We start from the raw sequence: 14851 nt of genomic DNA, 5'->3' as shown, positions 1-14851 counted from the left end.
GGAAAGAATACTTTCCCTTATTTACCCTATGTGATAATTTCCCCCTGATACGTGTGGTGCAATCAAATGATAACTAATACATCTGCCTCAAACTGTTCACAGGCCACCAGAGATCGTCATGTAAACAATACCGTTATCAGGATGAGAAAGATGAATGAAAGAACTAGAATTGGTTCTTTCCTTTGTGCCAAGGCCCCATGCTAGAAACTTGGGATACTGGGGATATTCAGATCTTTGTATCATTTCATTTTGTGTCTAAGTATCCTATCTGACATCACAGATAAACTTGGGGTCTAGGTTTTGTGACTTCTAGTTTAATGCTTTATTATTTAATAACCCAGATGTCTGCTCTGATCACCTGGCCTCCGAAGAACAAAATCAGGTTTCCTAAATGTGCAGTTTGGCCCTTCCCCTCTTCCCCTCAAAGTCTAAAACCTTCCCTAAAATCTGTCAGTTTGACAGTTGGTGATGACGAAAGGGGAAAGTGGCTGTGTATTGCGTTTAAGTTCTTACAATTACCTCTGGTTAGGAACTGCTTCTTCAGTTCTTGGATCAGTCTTCGGTCTTACTAGTTCATGTACTAATTTTCATACTGTATCAGTTCAGCTATGAAACTCAACATTCACCAATTTCTATAAAAATACCTACTCACACAAATCAGTACTTACGTGTAACACTCTTTATTGAAGCATAACCAACACTAGCCCAAGTAATCACTATTTTCATAAATTTTTTTATTAAGTCTTTTGAAAATATGATATATTTAGATGGTTCTAAACAATGTCAAAGTGAGAAATGGTGGGTGCCTGGGTGACTCAGTTGGTTGAGTGTCTGACTTTGGCTCAGGTCATGATCTCGCGGTCCATGAGTTCAAGCCCCACGTTGGGTTCTGTGCTGACAGCTCAGAGCCTGGAGCCTGCTTCAGATTCAGTGCCTCCCTCTCTCTCTGCCCCTCACCCAGTCAGGCTGTCTCTGTCAAAAATTAATAAACATTAAAAAAAGTGAGAAATGATAAATAGACCACCCGATTTTCTATTGGGTTGCTGATCCTTGTTGATTGGTAGAAGCTCTTACTTAATATATTAAATGAGCCCTTTGTGATAAGGTTGCAAAACTGTTTTCTCAATGTATCCTTTTCCTTTTGGCTTTTCTTAAAGTGAGTAAATGAGTATTTCTAAATTTTTATGGTCACATTTTTCAATCTTTTATTTTCTTTTAAGTCTTAAGAATATTGTCTCTTTTTTTTTTAAGATTTATTTATTTTGAGAGAGAAAATGCATGCTTGTGCAGGAGGCGGGGAGTGGCAGAGAGACAGGGAAAGGGAGAGAATCCAAGCAGTCCCTGCACTGTCAGCACAGAGCCCAACGGGAGGCTCGAACCCACAAACAGTGAGATCATGACCTGAGGTAAAACCAAGGGTCGGATGCTTAACCAACTGAACCACCCAGGCACCCCTCACATAGAATAGTATATTTTAATTAGAGCTAATGCTATATAATGAATTCTTAATGATTAAAAGGTAGTTAACCACTAAAATTGGTAGCAGAAGCTTCTTTTAACAATATAAAATAGAAAATTCCAGTACAAAAATAGAAAATATAGGTGGCAGCTATTACTTTCGGGGCTTAGTATAATGATTATGATGATCTGAATATCCCTATGATACTTCATGGTTATAAATAATTCTCTAAGTTTTTTTTGCCCCTAGTAATTTTAGACCTTCTTTTTTACATATACATTTAAACCATTGATTTATTTTTGTATAAAGTGTTGTTGGTTCAGATCCAGTTTATATTTTCCATTTATCCCATTACCATGTAATTCTTAATATTTCCCCCATTGATTTGAGATACCACTTTTATTATTTATTGAATTACTACTTACATTTGTTTGTATTAGAGGATTTGTTTTTGTTCACCTCTGTGTATTCTTGAACCTGTATCATGTTGCAATAACTAAGTTTCACATGTTTAAATAACCGATAGAGCTAATTCTCTTCATTACTCTTATTTTTCATAATGTTTCCATTCTTGGTTTCTTGATATTTTCATATGATGTTATAATCACCTTATCTAGTGCGAGGACAAAATCCTGTGGTTATTTTTATTGGAATCATATTGGATCTACAGACTCACTGTACAGAATTTAAACACTTTTGATGTCAAGTCTTCCTAAACCACACAACGTGCTTTTCCATTTTTTGTGACTTGTGTTGTCCTTCAGGAATGTTTTATAGTTTTGTTTCCATAGATCTTAATATATTTATTGTTTTTCAGTTGATTCTCTTGAGTATCTCAGTGTATTTCATGTTATCTCTAATAGTAACTTTGCATCCTCTTTTAAATATCCAGCCCCAGAGGCACAGGGTGGCTTAGTCGGTCAAGCATCCAACTTTGGCTCTGGTTGTGATCTCGTAGTTCCTTAAGTTGAAGTCCCACCTCTGGCCCTCCACTGAAGGCTTGGAGGCTGGAGCGTGCTTCAGAGTCTGTCTCCCTGGCTCTCTGCCCCTCTCCCGCTCTCTTTCTGTCTCTCTGTCTCTCTCAAAACTTAAACATTAAAATTTTTTTGACGAGTTGATGTTGAAACTCCTGCACTACACTTATATTGCCTTCCATCCATACCAGCCTTCTTTTTGTTCCTCAAATATACCAACTTCGCACTTCTTAGAGCCCCAGAATACTTGTGTTGTCTCCAGATTTTTACCTAGCTTTCTCTTCGCTGTCATTCAGCTTAAATATCTCTATACAAGCCTTCCTTGACCAACAGTCAAGAAAATTTCTTTACAGAACTGACCACTTCTAGTAATTTAAAAATAGATTTGATGGGAATGACTTTTTCTGTTGTTATTTACTAGTGAATCTGTAATGCCTAGAAAAATTCAGGTTGGTTGAATTAAATTCTTTTTTTTTTTTGAATTAAATTCTTAATAGCCATTGTTTCCCTCAGCCCCTATACATTTTCCCCTGTTTTGATATCACATCACACTCCTGGCCCTCAGCCCCTAGGTTTAGGAAAATCTCCTAACAAGTAGAAAGCCATTCTAGCTCAAACAAGAGGAAGAAATGAGGCCTGGTGTGCAAGGTCTTGTGGGAGTTCCTCCACTCCTGCTAGGTAATGTCCAAATGTTTGATATGTCACATTACCTACAACTGGGAAGGGAGCCTGCCACAGCCTTCGTCCCAGAGTCAGCAAGTTCCTTCTCCTCTTCCAAACAAACTACCTTGAGGAAAGATACAATTTATTGGCGAACATAGCTTGACTGTGCGGAGAGTAGTTCACAAGCTCAAAGGAGGAGCTCCAGGGTCCGGAGCCCCTGGGTCTAGAACAGGACCTCATACCACCAGACCTTTCTTCTCTCCTTCATGCAGCTTTTTGTTAGTCTGGCCCTGCTCAACTTTATTCTGCACAAAGGCTTCTCCAGGTCACTGGGAAGATACAGTCTGGCTGCCTGTTGGTCAAAGTAACAGCGGCTTAAATAGAGCTTCCTTTTCCAAAGGTTTTGTTAAAGGGAAAAACTTTTTTTGGCCCTTCATGGATCATGTGTCCACTCCTCAACTAACCACCACATACCCAAGAACGAATGGGGAACTCTGACTGGCCAGGCTCTGTTCCTTTGGTGATGGGAGTGCTTATTTCCAAAGTTGCTGCGGGTTGGGTTGGGGAGTAACGCGTGGACAGGCGGAAAAGTAGCTACAAAATTCCCCCATAAACACTTATTTAAAAAGCCACTTGAATTGGAAACTTTCACTTTGTGTGTGTTATTTAAAAGATGGCCTACATAAGAACCAAATTACGTAAGAAAAGACATTCAACTAAGTAATGATGGTTGCAGTTTGTGTTTTGATATGCTTGGGTTTATTTTAGCACTTTTTTGTTGTTGTTGTTCCTGTTATTTGAGAATCTAACATAGGTTTTCAGTATTGTTTGTCTTTACTCAAATTTTGTTACTCTATTGTTATAGTTCAGAATCCCGATTGTTTTCAATTCACTGACTCAGTAATCATGGGTTTATTTCTGGGCTCTCTATCCTGTTCTGTTGATATAAGTGTCTTTTTCTTTTGATTACTACAGCTTTGTAGTGTATCTTGAAATCTGGAATTGTGGTACTTTGAGTTTTTTCCTCATTCATGATTGCTTTGGCTATTTGGGATCTTTTGTGGTTCTAGTATTTTAGTATTATTCTAGTTTTGTGAAAAATTCTGTTGGTGCTGATAGAGATATTCCACTGAATTTATAGATTGCTTTGGGTAACATGGACATTTTAATAATATTAATTCTTCGAACCTATGCATATATAAACCTGTCTAATCACTATGTTGTACACCTGAAACTAATGTAAACTTGTGTGTCAACTGTACTTAAAAAAAAAAAAAGTCCCGGGGCACCTGGGTGGCTCAGTCGGTTGAGCGTCTGACGTCGGCTCAGGTCATGATCTCAAGGTTCATGAGTTCAAGCCCCACGTCAGGCTCTGTGCTGACAGCTCAAAACCTGGAGCCTGCTTCAGGTTCTGTGTCTCCCTCTCGCTCTCTCTGCCCCTCCCCAGCTTGCACTCTGTCTCTCCCTCTCTCAAAAATAAATAAACATTAAAAAAAAGGTTTTTTTAAATCCCAATTGTTTAACCTATTCCTCTCTGAGAAGGATTAGTTTTGTATAGTTGAAGTCTTGTGACCTTTTAACTCTCATCAGGAGCTGCAAGACTATGCCAGCCTGATGGTAACTTATGGTGTGAGTTATGAAGAAGTGTATTAATCAGTCTCTTTGCTTAGAACCTAGCTTTGGAACCAAACCATAGATGAAAACTCACATGAAGTTTCTAATATGTAATTGAGGAAAGATGTGGCTAGACTTGGAGTCCACAGGAGCTGGGTTCTACTGCAGACTCCATCCATTATTCTTTTTTTAAATTTTTTTTTCAACGTTTATTTATTTTTGGGACAGAGAGAGACAGAGCATGAACGGGGGAGGGGCAGAGAGAGAGGGAGACACAGAATCGGAAACAGGCTCCAGGCTCTGAGCCATCAGCCCAGAGCCCGACGCGGGGCTCGAACTCACGGACCGTGAGATCGTGACCTGGCTGAAGTCGGATGCTTAACCGACTGCGCCACCCAGGCACCCCATCCATCCATTATTCTTTATAAAACTTCTGGAAAGTACATGAACTTCTCAGACTCTCATCTGTCTTTATGGTACAAGTGAAGATTTTATTGCTGATTTCACAGAACTGTGAAAATGATATGTATGTAAATTCGCTCTATAAGTTGCAAAGCACTGTATATATATTTAAATACTTATAATCAAGCTGCCTTAAATCTTTCAAGTAACAAAATAGGTGAGGATAAATACCATTATTATGAACAAATAAAGTCCTAAAAAATTCCACTGCATTTATAATCTGAACCTTTTTTTTTGAACCATTCATTTTCTGACATAGCCACAGATTCTTTCCCCATTCCCCATTTCATATATCTAGAACTTGTTCTCTCTGAAAGTATTTCCTTGAAGAAAAAACATTCCATGTACATTTTAGAATACTACTGCAATGTCTGCCATAAAGCAGGGTACCTAGAAGGCACTCCATAAATGCATGTAATATTAAGATATAGGGTTGAATCATAGGGCAAGTGAAAATGGGGTTCGAGGCATTTGAGGAGAGGAAGTCTGGAAGCAGCACTGGAACTGGATCCTTTGGTTCTTGAAGTCATAAGTCTGAAAGCAAGTTTAAATAGGATGTTAGAGATCTCGAATAGGCTTCCCTTTGTGAGTCCTGCCATATACCCTTTCCTTCAGGCTTCTGACAGACCTAGAATAAACATAGACAACTGGGTGAAGCAGGGGAAAGAATGAAGTTTCCAGGGCTTTTTGGAGTGACCGGAGTAGGGAATGCATTGGGGCTTCCTTCACACCAAACCCTTAGAAACCTCACAGCCTTGGTTTTCAGTCTAGTTTTGTGTAGTTAAACTGGACTGGCCCCACTGGTTGGTACTGCCTGAAAGAATTAGCTGCATCTGAGGTTCTCCAGGACATATTAGTTTCCTATTGCTGCCATAACAAATTAACTCAAAAAATTAACACACACTTAGTGGCTTCAACCACACAAATTTCTTACCTTATAGTTCTGGAAGTTAGAAGACTAAAATCAGTCTCCATGGCCTAAAAGCAAGGTGTTGGCAAGGCTGGTTCCTTCTGGAAACTCTAGGGCAGAATCCGTGTCCTTGCTTTTCTTTTCTTTTTTTTTTTTTTTTAGCCCCTAGGGGCTCCTCACATTTCTTGCCACCCCACATCTCCCTCTGCTACTATCATCACATCCCCTTCTCTCTTTGAATCACTTGTTCACTCTTAGACCCATGTGATTACATTGAGTACACCCAGATAATCCTAGATAATTTCTCTATCTCAAGATCTTTGTCTTAATCACACTTTGAGAGTCCCTTTTGTCCTGTAAAATAACATTCACAGGTTCTTGGGATTAAGACTTGGAATTTTGGGCTCAAAAAAAAAATGGCTCCTCCTACAACAGAGGTCTAAGGACTCAAGAGAGAAGGACCCAGGTGCTGCTTGAGGTTTGATGTAGTGACCCTTATTTCTTATGGTCCAATAGTTGTCAGGCTTTCCTCTAAGTCTTACTGATCACATTAGCTACTTGCCCTGACGGGCAAGTCCAGGTGTTGGTGAAGACAGGATCTGTGAAAGAGCTCTCTATTGCTCCCTCTGAGTAAAAAGACATTTGTCTCCTCAGGCAAATGCAGTACCTGGAGATGATTCCCTTGGAGAATGAGGGAAGGAGAGGCTGCATCATCCCATGTTTGCCTAGTTGTTTCATCTTTGAAGAGTCAACTTCGAAAGTGGATAGACATACATACACAAAATGAAGACACTGAGCCACAGAGCACTTCCCACTTCATTATCTTACTTCCTCCCTCCCTCCAACCACCTTCTGCTTTCTCTCTGTAGCAAATCCCAGGGGGAGAACTAGATAAAGAAGGAAAGAATTAGCAACAAAGCTCCAAATAACAAGCAGCAGGGAGGAGATGCAAGGAAGAGATAGAAAAAGAAGAATTATCTAGGGGAGAAGTAGAGAAAAGAGAAATTCAAAGCTCCAGAGCAGTGCTGTCCAATAGAAATATATTGTGAGCCACACATGTGAGCTTTGCATGGTATTTTAAGTTTTCTAATAGGCATACGTAAGAAGTGAGAAGAAACCAACATGTTATTTTAATATGCCATCGACATAGATACTTGTTAATGAATTACTTTACTTCTCCTGTGCTAAATACTTAGAATTTGATGTGTATTTTATATTTTCAGAATATATCAATTGGGTTTCACCACAGGTCAAATGCTCAAAGGCCACACATGACTAGTGGCAGCTTTACTGGACAACATAGCCATAGGAGACTCCACTTCTCTTTTGATTCAGTTTTCAGGGAGGTAAATTAATTCCTCAGAAAAAGCAACGTGGATTGATGAACTTTTGACTAAGAATGTTAAAAAGAAACTAGCATTCTAATTGTGATTTCCTCTGCAATCTACTATGTAGATCATCTCTAAGTCTCCTGTGAAGAAAGATACTCATGATACTTGAGTTTCACATTTCTGGCAGTGAAATCAGCTGCCATGACAATAGATTCTCAAAAGCATTTTGCACTTCCTGAAAACAGATGTTGCATTAAGTATACTTAGTAGGTGAATCTGTTCATTGTATTGTCTTGTTAAATACAATGTTACTGGTAATACCTCCTGTAAGTTTCAGTACTTGATACTGGTTACGCTACTTTATGTTGACTAAAGACATAAAGACTAAGAAAGACTTAATGTGTTGCTACACAGATTCTCATGGAAGTGAGGAACAGAATAAATACCAAGACTTTTTTTTTCTTGCACTACTATATTCACATTTTCTATGTAGTGCCTCATTTTGTCTTGTCTTACTTGCCCTGTTTATCTACCAGTCATGGCCTGAAATTTTAATTGTGGTGTAGCTGGCTGTCGCCATATTAAAGAGACATAAAAACAGACCACAGGTCAGTCAGCCAGACATTGTTCTCTTAGGTGATGCCCACTAAAGCAAAATGAAGGTGCCAAGCAGTTATCTGGTGAGCGAGATCAGTATAGACAGTGAAATAAGATTATTCATTCCTCGCTACTCAATCTTCTTCCATTATGGGACCAAAATCACCAGGGAAAGTTGCAAAATCTTCACTTCGTGCTATTCCTATAGGTTCTGTGTTGGCAGGGCTCACTTTCTTAGGGCTCAAAGACTCTCCTTTGTCTTTACTATGTCCCAGCACCTCTTGGCATCTATATATATATGTATGTCTTGTCTTGTGCACAATTGTGCAGTCAGTGACAGCACAATATTTTGATTGTAAACTATTTAAGTTTTGCATAATTGCAGGTAAGGCCTCAAACTGAGGATCAAAACTGGTACATGTGTCTTTAATACGACTGGTCAGTGGCTGCCACCTCACACCTCTGGTAAGTGGTGGCACCTCCTTACCACCTCTGGTGAGTGGGATCTGGTAAGACTGCTCCAGTGAGAGCTTCCTAGGTCCCAGGAGCAGGGCTGCTATGTGCTGAAGCAGCTTGTATGGAGCACAACTCTAGGTGCTCAGCTCATATTGGAGATATTTGTTATTATTCCTCTTCATTTCTGTGGGGAAGTAGGGATGCTTGTTATGTATCCTCTGAAGTCTGGGGGTATGGTTGACCAAGACACTGGGCCTACTTCTAGATTGGACATTTCCAAAGGTGAAAGACCTATTGTGTCCCAGTATTCTTCAGGCTTCCTGGGTCTGTGCTGTACTATTCTTAAGAAGAAAGGGGAGTCAACTTCTACTCATTCCAGTTCTCTGGTCTCTCATGAGAATATGTAAAAGGGAATCTATCAATTCCAGGATCCACACAGAGGCTGGAGGAGAGGTGGTAATCTTGAAGCTGTCCTGGTTGCTGATGGGTCAAATGAAGGACCATCTCATCAGGTGAAGCCTTGAGGGTGGGCCCCCATGTTGGAATTGAAGGGAATCATAGTGGTCCCTCTGGAAAAGATTCTCAGGAATGGAAGGAGGTTTAACATGACCCTAGGAAAACTGTATGCAACATTTATGTGGAAGCCAACACTCCAACAAAGTCCTTAATATCTCAACCAGCCAGGGCACCTTTCCAAGTACCAAACATTGGCAGTTCTGGGAGTGAATATGTTAAGTGTTGCATCAATCAAGGTTCTCCAGAAAGAAATAATGAATAATATATATGTATGTGTATGCATACCACATCTATAAGATGTCTTCACAGCTATAACTAGACTAATGTTTAACCAAATGGGCACCATATCCTAACCAAGTTGACACACAAAATTAACCATCACAAGAGGTAATCATTGAAAAAAACCATATTTATAAGCTAACATGTTGAGACTCCTTGATAAACTGGTTACATATTTTATAGGAGAAGTAGGAAGTAGACAATGACAGAGATGCAAAGTGCTGACTTCCCTAAACAAAGCTACTCTGGTGGCCTATAGGTGCATGTAATTTGTATGTTTGCATATATGTGAAACAAGTTATGAGGAGGAATTATGTGTTTTTCTTTACTGTGGCTGTTTCCTCTGGAGACATAACAAAGCTGTGTAGATGCATTAAGTGTCTGGGTGTTGTAGGTCCTGTTTGCTAACCTGATTCCTACTCAGGTGTAGGATGGAGCACTTTGAGTGGGACTATAGGTCACTGAAATCCTAGTTAAATTGTGATGATGATGATGGTGACTGGGAAAACAGTACCTGGGGAAACAAAAAGATCTTTATCTGAACCCAGATAATGTAGGGTTTTACTTACGAAAACAAAGAGAAGTAGCAGCAATATAATCAGACTTTTTATTGTAATATTGAGGGTATAAGACCTAATTTTGATACTAAGTTGTAGAGTATTGCATGACACAGTGCATTTGTGAAAAAAATATTATATTTGTGTGTGTGTGTGTGTGTGTGTATGTGTGTGTGTGTGTGTGTGTGTGTTTGTGAGTACCTATGTGAAAAAGGGATTAACCCTTAGGTTAAACTAAACAGCTTCCCAATCTGGGATTCCCTCTCTCCTTAAATTTGGGATTAGAGTGCTTCTTATGGCCACTATTGTGTGCACATACTTTAATGACTTCCTGCTATGTGTTACTTCACTCCATCACTGTTATTTCATTAATGTCCAAGTGAGTTCTTCTAATTTTGTGTGAATTTAATCTCTGGTTTGTTTATAGTCTTCAGTGGCTGTTCACAAAGGATAGTTCACAAAGCACCCCCTAATTATGTAGATCTCGAAAGCCAAATTTAGAAAACAAGGCTAAATGTATTCCTTAAAATTATTTTAAGGAATAATTAAATAATATTATTATTTAATTATTAATAATTAATACTTTAATTATTAATAATTACAATTACTAATTATGAAAGATTGCCGACTTCACCCCTCCAATCCAGAGACCACCCAGGAAGGAGGCTGTAATATGATCATCCTTTTTTGATGTATTTATACCTAAGCATTCTCTTACCCTTTAATTCAAGAAATTATTTTGAGACTCCTATTATGGAGCTTTAAGCAAACAGCAATGATAGTATACAAAGGTAAGATAAAGCAAACAATTAGAACTAATTCTGACAATTGAAATAACGTATCAAGAAATGTGTTTGATATTAAAAAAATCTTTAATGCTATATTGCCAGCAATCTTATCTGATTCCCTTTTATTTTTATTTCATTAGGTAAGTCATGAAAAGCTGTCAGGTTTTGTATTTCTAAGGAAAAGCCCATTTGGGAATTAATTGCAAATACCTGTTCAGTACCAGTTAGCTGCCAACTCTTATTCTTGGTTTTGAGGGAAAGTTGGAGGGAGGGGAGGGAGCCATAAAAGAAAACAAAACAAAAAGCTGTAAGACAAAGAAACTTGTTTGAAATACATATCTCACCATGCCAACACATTTCATAATATAAACAGGAGATAAAAATCATAAGAACAGTAGGAGTTTAAAGGGGAAGATCAACAACACATAGCATGAAAGACAATTTTGTGTAAGAAGTAAGTTTAAACTAGAATATATGGATGGTGCAGAGTGAGAAAGATTTTCATAGGTATGGAAGAGGAGGGCTAGGATTCAACAAAGAGGCAAGAACCACATGTGCAAGGCTCAAAAAAGAGGGAACTCTTTGTGGATGGGTGTACGGTCAGAGGAAAGGTTGCCTTGCCTAAAGTTGAAGCTTCCTGTTGAGGAGAAGTAGCAAACAGATGGGGTGAGAGATAAAATGTAATGGGCCTATTGCAATAGCAATAGCACTCGTTAATGAGGAGCATTTAAAAGAAGAGAGAAAAATCCAGGGCTTGATAAAATAAAAGGGTCATTGAGAAAGGGTATAGAGGTGTTATCTTGGAACATGCAAGGACGGGGTGGTTCTTTGCTGTTGGCCAAAACACAAAAAGTTGAGTGTTATTTTAACTGTTTTCAGGGAGCACAGGGTTCAAAGTTGAGTATTGTTGATGCTAAGGCACTGTAGATTTGGGGGTTCTCACAAGGCAGATGGAGAAAGTTACAGTTGAAAGAAGGTGTAACAGAGAAGCACAAAGTCCACATGATAAAGGTGGTGTTGAAAAAAAAAAAATGCAGGCTATCCCACATTTGGTCCTGACACCAGATAGGATAGGATAGGATAGGATAGGATAGGATAGGATAGGATAGGATAGGATAGGATAGGATAGTGTGGATAGGTAGGTAGATGGCATAGAAAGTAGTCATTAAATCCAAAGTGAGTGAGGAAGACAGGGAGGCAGTAAAGTTTGATAGGATGAGTGCTGAATTGGATATAACTGAGAGAACGGGTGGGTAAAGTTGATGTCTAGCTGCAAGAAAAGAAGGGAGGGTAAGTTGATAAAGCAGGTGTATGGAAAAGGAGAAAGAAGGTAATTTGTTTTGGGAAATAACCAAAAATCTATGAAAAGAAGCAACTGAGCAAAGATACAGTTCAGTCAGATTTTCTCAATCTACTTTGAGATTCTGATGCTATATAGTGTTTAGTAGGAAAATGATTGACACTTAATAATGGTGCTTGTGTCACCAAAAATTGGAATTCTTTTGTTAACTGTAATTCATGTAGTTGTCAAAGACTAAAGTGAAGAATATGGGCCATGTGAGTCACAGTGAAGGTATTTGAAGTAGTGAAAGGCTCGCTCTAGACTTGGAATCAGGGATTGTATCTTGCTTATGAGTTGTGTGTTCTTGGGCAAACCGCTTAACCTCTCTGAGTGAGCTTCTGTGTCTTGAAAAGAGGAATAGTATCTTTTCTTTCAATGAGAAAGAATGACATACTAAACTAATCTTCATAACATAAGTACTATGCAAATGCAAATCTTTTATTTTTTACTTATTAACTTTGCATTTACTGCCAGAAGGAATTTAGGACAGCCAACTTGAAAGATAAACATATATAAAAGTCATGGTAGCTTCTGTTTCTCAAACATTCACTACGTGCCACTGTGCTACCTACTTTGTATACATTATTCTCAGAGTAATCCTGCAGATATTATTTTTATCACAATGTTCCAGTAGGAAATTGAGGTAAGAGAGGGAATTAAAAAGTCACACAGCAATGGTAAAGCCAGAATATAAACCCATATCTGTCCTTAAAGATTGAGCTCTAAACATTGTACCCAACCGCCTTTCAGAAATCAAATAGAAAAATCCAAGTATAGCAGGAATTAGATGAAAATCATACCAGGTATAAGGTTATACCAATTTTCACAACTTAGAGTCCTGTACGTTTGTTATCAGCAAGATACAAAGTAGGCTGTGGATATTACATGGGGAAGAACATATGATTAGTTACACAATTTATGGTGTCAAGATAAAGTCAAAACACGACCAAAAAACAATTATTGTAATAACACCAGAAAGAAATGTCTCCAAAGAGTTCACACCATGCTCAATATACATCATCTTCAGTAATATCCTTAACATAGACAAAACAGTATCAGATAAAAAAAGTAGTATCATTGCATATGTAACAGGATGTTAAAATTAATTTGAACCAAGACATAAAAATAAATTGGATAAGAATTTTCAAAGCTACATCATATTTGCACACATATTACACCAGTTTGAATTCCCAGCCATATCAATTATATAAAGGGTTGTCGAGTATAGAAAGGGATTAGTAGAGGTGTATCTTTGAAAGATCTGTTAAAATGCTATGAGTCCCACCTCCACCCCTGGGGGATAGGAGGATGGTGGGGGTGTCCCCTGTTTTACCTTAAGCCTAGTGACAAGTTATTTTTTAGTGTAAGCAGATTAATTCTTACCTGACTGAACTTTACCCTGGATTTTTCTCTCTGGGAATTTGACGTGGAGCCTAGGGAAAATGAATTGCTTTTCTCCTGTTCATCAAGAGGATAGAACAGAGAAGTGAGACTGAACAGAAATGATAGTGAAAGAGGGTCAGAACGAAACCAGCCACCTTAGGAGTGACAGCCTATGCACCAAGGGCTCATAAAGTCACTTGTGGGAATTAAAGGGGAGAAACAGTATTGACATCCAACCATACATTCAAACCAACTCAAGACCAAGGGGTCTATTGCCAAGAGCTCAAGAGGAGGAAGATGTTCACTGGTGATTAGGAGAACCTCACTAATGAGAATGTATGAACCTGCCTGGAGGGCTTCCTGAAATAGGAGAGCAAAGTGATGAGGATGGGAGGTGTTATTCTTTTTGTGTAGTCTGGGGCAACACATATTCGCTGTTACTGAGAAGCTTTGTGATTAGATGTTGATCACGCCTTTCTAGCTGAAAGACACATCTTCACATATCCCTCTCAAGTAAAAGTTTAATCAATTACAAGCACTTTAGGGAGCACCAGTTAATGGGCTAGATTACCTGAGATATAAGAAAAAGAGAGCTCATGTTTCAGCCAAATGGAGGAAATGGAAAGACAAAGAGAAGGATTTGTGTTTTTTCAATGTTATAAAGCTCCATGGCTGACATCCTACAACCTCCTCTTCAGTTCAGGACTCCCTCAGGTCTGTGTGATGATTTTCCACTAGAAAGGACCTCAGGACCAAAAGAAAGTATTTTTCATATTACCATGCCTGGTTCACTGGTGGAAGTGCTTATTATTGGGATTGAGGAAGATATTTTCTACCATAGACATTCTCCTGAGTTCACATGGAGACCCTAAACAGTACCCATCTGTCCACACTATAGGATTACCTAATTCTGTCCTTGAATTGTTGCTCTTTGAATTGGGTATCTTTTTTAACAGGTACAAAATCATGTTCTTGATTCCTCATTCTCTAGTCAAACCGGTTATCTTCATTATTTTGACCTTTCTAATGTTTGGTAATTGAATTGGTTGGCTGATCTATTTCCATTAAAGCCTCCCTTAGAGCAGAACCTTCACATGGGGCCAAATGAGAACTAAAAGCTCTTATAAAGAAGCACTTAAACACTCATTTATTTTGTCTCTCATTGTTAAGTCTTCTGCTCCATTTGCTAAGTTAGAACACCCTGCCATTTGTGGAAGACACTTGGCTCTCTATTATACAGAGCAATGTCTAGGAGCTATGACAGAGTTTATTGTTAAATCCTTCACCCTGGCTTAAGTGCATTTTTGTGCATACATCATGTGCCTGACATTCTGGGAAGACTCTCATTCCCATTCCTGCCTTAACCTACAGACTTAGCTGGACTTGAATTTTCTGTCCACCAACTGATTTCTCTCCTTTCTTGATTTGTGCTGCTTACTGCTGTCACTGTTCAATGTCCCTCTGTGTTTCTGGCCTATAATTCTGAGTAAACTGAGATTTTTATGAAGGTGAATTTTCAT

Source organism: Prionailurus bengalensis, chromosome A1 (assembly GCF_016509475.1).
Source record: "Prionailurus bengalensis isolate Pbe53 chromosome A1, Fcat_Pben_1.1_paternal_pri, whole genome shotgun sequence".
NCBI lineage: Eukaryota > Metazoa > Chordata > Mammalia > Carnivora > Felidae > Prionailurus > Prionailurus bengalensis.
The sequence above is the reverse complement of the archived record's forward strand: the minus strand, read 5'-3'. Positions refer to the sequence as shown.